This window comes from Engystomops pustulosus, chromosome 3, assembly GCF_040894005.1.
Source record: "Engystomops pustulosus chromosome 3, aEngPut4.maternal, whole genome shotgun sequence".
Classification (NCBI taxonomy): domain Eukaryota; kingdom Metazoa; phylum Chordata; class Amphibia; order Anura; family Leptodactylidae; genus Engystomops; species Engystomops pustulosus.
In genome coordinates this window covers 48,221,665-48,227,664 of record NC_092413.1, presented here as the reverse complement: position 1 = coordinate 48,227,664, position 6,000 = coordinate 48,221,665, and positions in this window count along the sequence as shown.

The following is a 6,000-nucleotide window of genomic DNA, read 5'->3' as shown; positions in this document are numbered from 1 at the left end:
AGCTAAATGAAAGTGTATATAAACCTAGACTCTGATGATCTAACCACATTGTCAGCTCACAGCATCTCATGGCACAGAGGAATCATAAAGTGCCTGCTTAGAGAGTCCCCACCCACTCTCTGGGATTTTATACTGAGCATCACTGAGTTATAGGACTTAAGACTGCTGCTAAAATATTGCAGCTAGTTATAAGACTGGTCTGAAGCATTTTATCACGTGCAATTGAATGGAGAGCATGTATCAAAGTTTTGGCCTGCCTTTTTCTTTCATTTTTGAGACTTTTCATGGTGCTTGTGTTTATTTGCACCTTTTTTGCGCCTAAAACAGTCTTTTTTTTAGTTTACCATTGTCTGGTTTTCTGCAGTGTTCCCTGAGTTATCATCAGACTCTAGATGTGAAAGTTGTGAATTTTGGACGCAAATCAGCGGATGCCCCTGACCAGGGGTAGAGATTAGCTCAAAGCTCTTTACTTCACAACATACAATGAGCAATGTCTTAGATGTTATTAAAGGTTTTCCACATCTCACGAATTTATCTCCATAAAATGTTTCTCTGCACATTGGCGCCGCTAGTTATACAGCCGGTCATATGCTTGAAAGGGTAAGTGCTGCAGTTCTCTGTGCAGTGGATCCATGACCAACCAATTGTGCAGGCAGCTGCAAAGCCTCCCAGTTAAAGAAAAAGGGAATTTTTCCATCTAGTGTGGGGATATTTTATAAATGTCTGACCTCTTAGATCCTCATCTATCTTCGGAAAGTGGGTATTCTTGGCTTAACAGAAAGTGTGCCACACATGCACCTATTCAACTCTATGGGACCAACAGAAATAGACAAAACTATACACTCAGAGCTCCCATAGAGTAGAATGGAGAGTGGCCGCACATGCAAAGCAGACTCTCTGCTCAGTCCAGCTATGTGAAGACCACGTTCCTGAGAAAGGTGTGGATCTTGGAGGTGAGAATCATTTCTATCATGTATTTATGGAAAACCCTGTGGATATGGCGTAAATAAGCTTGATCCCTTTAATGTGATAAGGTGGCAAAGAAAAAAAGTGTTAACGTAAAAAACAATCCTATAGCCTCAGGTTTGTATCAAATGCCTACTTTATCAAATGGGATTCCTTGTTTATTTTGACATCTAAAGATAGTGGTACAATAATGAGCTTCAGTTTTGGTCTAAGAATCTTTATTACTGTTCCAAAAGATCAGTCATAGTATGAGAAATTAGGATGTCTCAAGGAGCTTTCCACTTTGGTCGTTTTTTCCACTGCAAAAAGAATTGCAAAAAATACTTGGTACTCTAGCCCTGCTATGGGCTGGTTATTAAGTGATCCAAATTGGTTCTTTAGTGTCACTTGCCTGAACTTCTCTGCTCTGATTCATCTAGCTGTGTTTTTCAATGAGGGAAGCAGATACTTTCTACAGCAGGAAAGCAATGACATGGTATCTGATCAGAATTGAATTGTTCCCCTCATAGCTACGGATTCCAATTTTACCCAAACTGGTTGACGTCTCTTCAAAGCCCGATGTGACTATGGGAATGCTCATTTTGTATTGTCATGTGAAAATACTAAAAAAAATGTTTAAAAAAAGAATAGATTTTTTCCAAACTAAAGCAAGCTGACCTAGTACTCTGCAGTGGAAAAGGGGCTTTATTGAAGTCCTATAAAGCCAGACAGGAGCATGAATCCTACTGCTTTCTTTGTCATTTGTTAATGATTTTATATTTTTATATTGTATACATTGTTTACCTTTCCAAAAAAGGAATTCACCTTAGCTGCAATAATATTCTGCACTACCTAAAGTGTAGACAGGGTCAAATACATTTGGTTGCCTGGCAACATTTTTTATGAATTAGGCCCCTTATATACTTAATACATCTCTTTGGTCTTATGAAGGTCATTCAATGCATTATAATATAACATCAAGTCATCACCAGGACACTGTTTCAATCACTGAAGTGTAAAGTAATGCAGCTCTGAGCCTTTCCTAATAATTACATTGATAAAATAGTCTGAATACAATATTCCACATATTTCAAGCAGTTGACAAATGCATAGAATATAGCATGTACTATGTGGGGAGGTTGGTGTTATATATGATTCTGCTGTAAAATTGGACACCACCTATAATGTCCCTGCTAAATTGCCTTCACTTTCCAGTATTCCTATGCTGTCCTGATCTATTTACTTCCATGTCTATTATCACTGAACCTTTGACTCATTACACGACACAGAAGCATTGTAGATTATATAACAGATCTTCAAGGTCATTGGATGTCACCAGCAATATGTTGTATGGAATCTGCAGCATGGAGGCTTTTTGTAGTAGTAGATCCCATGGGAATATCCCTTAATATTGGGCTTCATGCTCCAGAAGACTATTTGGAATATCCCATTTGCTTGTCCGTCTCATTTTTTTTTACTATCCCTCTATAGATTCATTTAATATCCTAAGCTGGTCAATAAAAACTATTTTACAGAACAATCTTGTTTAGGCAATTTGCCTTCATCCACCCTCCGGTAGGAATAGTTTGTCAAGGAGTGGTTAGGATCTATATTTATTGATGCCTTAGTATAAAACTGTTTCTGCATCTCGTGAGAATAGCTGAAGGAAGTTTAGTTTGAGTTTTATTATTCGTCTTGTCAATTTAAAGTAGTAAAAAGCCAATATGTCAGGCAACAATACAGCCAAGGAACAGGGCAGATGTCTGCGATGTCTGAGCATGTAACCTACGGCTACCTGTTAAAGAGATGTAGGAATAGGGGACATACGTAAGGTGCATGTTGTTTCCAAAACAAATTAGATTTAGGGAGAATAAATAAAGAAAATAGATTTTTTTTAACAAAATGTAACAAGGGGAGTCAATTGACTGTATTCTATTGGCTTTATAGTCAATATATATTGCAAATAGTGTAAGGGGAAGCAGGGCAGTGCACCTTAGCAACATATTGACTTCAGGCTATAATTTTACAAGCTGCAGAAGGAAAAGAGACAGATTCTACTTTTCAACGAATCTACCCTCAGAGCCTTGCATTACCTTGGATGCACCTTCTTTATATGGTACAGTTTACAGAACCAAATAATACTGTCTGTGTCCAAATAAAAATGTCCTCCACAACATATTTATTTTTGCTCTACTCACCAATTTACTAAGTCACAAATTGGTCACATAGTTTATAAATCAGTGTCCAGGCCCTTTGATAAACCTAAGACCAAATCTTCAGATCTTATCTTATACAGGATCTGGGGACTGGGGATGCTCTGTTCTTAGTTATTATTATACCTTCCGTTGATCAATCATGGCTGGATACATGTTCCTTATCATAAAGAATTATATTCTTCTTATCTTCATGAATCAGGAACTGGTACTAGACAATTATATTGGTTCATCAACTAAAGATAACTTGTTCTTATTGATGTGAAGAAGATCTCATTGTGATGTTAAAAGTTCTTGTCTCGCTCTTTCAATGGAATCCACAGTCATGATTGTCCCTTTTCTCCAAAGCAAAACATTTTTCACATACTATGACTTCTGTTATGTGCTTTTCCCACAAACTTTACGAAGTCACATGATGTTTTGTATCCATTATATTTTAGCATTGAATGGGTTTTTAACACAATTATAGAAATGTAAACTGTTACTGGTGGACTTATCTCTCGTGCTTTCTATGTATCCCCTATGCCTGCATAAAATAAAAAATGTATTTATCCTTTCCATATATTTTAAAAGGTTCTGTCTTCAAATAACTTTGATTTATCTTCTGTTCTGATCCAAAAAGACATAGTGGTGCTTTCACTTAGGTTTTCCTATGTGTTTTCTGGCAATATTGCAAATGGACAAGATATATGGCGTATACCGTGGACTTACTACATCTCACATCCTTGTCATGTCTTTCATCCTGCCAACCTTAGTCAAAAGCCTCTGACTCAGCCAAACCAGCTCCCTACACTGTATTGAATAGACGCAATAGACTCTTTGGGCCCCTTGGTACCAATTGAGCATCGTTGCAACGCCACAGCCTACCTGAGTATTGTTGCTGACCATGTCCATCCCTTTATGACCACAATGTACCCAACATCTGATGGCTACTTTCAGCAGGATAATGCGCCATGTCATAAAGCTGGAATCATCTCAGACTGGTTTCTTGAACATGACAATGAGTTCACTGTACTCAAATGGCCTCCACAGTCACCAGATCTCAATCCAATAGAGCATCTTTGGGATGTGGTGAAACGGGAGATTCGCATCATGGATGTGCGGCAAATCTGCGGCAACTATGTGATGCCATCATGTCAATATGGACCAAAATCTCTGAGGAATGCTTCCAGCACCTTGTTGAATCTATGCCACGAAGAATTGAGGCAGTTCTGAAGGCAAAAGGGGGTCCAACCCGTTACTAGCATGGTGTACCTAATAAAGTGGCCGGTGAGTGTATGTTAAACAGTGATTTACAGATTTGCAAACCAGCAACATGAAAAACATGTTTCGTTCCATGGATTTGTAATTATTAGCTTATTCCCTATGAATCTTGTTTACATTTCTAAATTATTATTTACCAGTGACTTTATATATTTTTTATCAGAAGGAAATTCCATATAATTTTACAACCCATTTAACAACTAAAACAAAACAATGTCAGCAACTTTATAAATAACTTTGATTAAGTTCCTTGATTTTGAATGGGAAAAAAACTCATTTTATTATTGGGGTGTAATGGTGCCAGTGGGGTTTCTCTGCGTTGCTGCTTTGACACAAAAAATACTTTTATTCCCCTGCAGACTCTAATGTCTCTGCACAGTTTTTGTGGAGCAACGTTCGGTTCAGTGGGTGAAGAAGAGAAGGCATTTCAGGTAAATATTTTATACAAAGGCTAAATGATAAAAATTATGCAGGGAATTTATCACTACTTCTACACCAGTGGCTCTAATGGACAGGCACAGGGCGTCTACAGCATGTCACGTAGACTGGTTGCCCATAAGTGAGTTTAGACTAAAACTTTGATCTGTGCACTCGCAGGATTCCTGGACCACTACATGTATCACTGGGCTGAACTCAGAGGTTTGGCCTGGGAAATCTCACCAGCACATGAAACAAGTTTCTTGCATGAATTGTGCTCATGGGCAACCAGCCTTAGGCTGCATTTACACAAACGTGAGAGGGACGCAAGTTTGCGGCCATACATATGTCCCCCATAGACTGTAATGGATTTATGCAGTGATACGGTGCCACTGTACCTCTCTGTACATGGGGAAAAGATAGGACATATCCTATAATTCCCCGTGTACAAGGCCATGTGCCATGCATCTCTATGGAGAGGGGAGGGGTCACCCCTCTTCCTCTCCAGTGTGCTGGATGTTTGCCCGCTCAGCTATGGGTGGGCAGGCATACGTTTGTCTAAATGCTGCCTTAGGCTACCGGAACACTAATGTTTTTGAAATCTGTCTGCAAAGCACAAATCTCTTGACCGTTTTTGTGGTCAGTGTTTCTTCAGTATTCTTCATCTTTCTGAGCCGTACGACTGCAAGAATGTTCTGTGTGTCATCCCTATGTTCGTTTTTGTGGATCTGCAAAATGAAAAAATAGAAGGCTGGCAAATGATGGCAGTAGCTTTCCCAACCCTTTGGAGTGTCACATGATTGTGTTATCAACTGATTTGCAAATAAGGACACCACACCGGATGACACTTGTGTTTATTGCTTGTTTTTTATGTTCACATAGATATTATGGAGGTCATTTTTCATAGCTGTTGTTCCAACGCACGGCGTATGATAGCACCGTACCAACACGTTGTGGTGGATGCATCAAGAGGCTTATACTTCCTGATACATTTGCAGGCTTTAGTGAGTGAGCAGACACATGGCCGTGCCCACTTTACACCCCCTCCATGCCCACATGGCGTGCAGGTGGCATAGTTGTAAGTATAATTGCAGTGCGCAAGAAATTGTGATTATTTTAGTTCTTCTACACCATAAAACTACCGTACAAGCACTGATAAGTT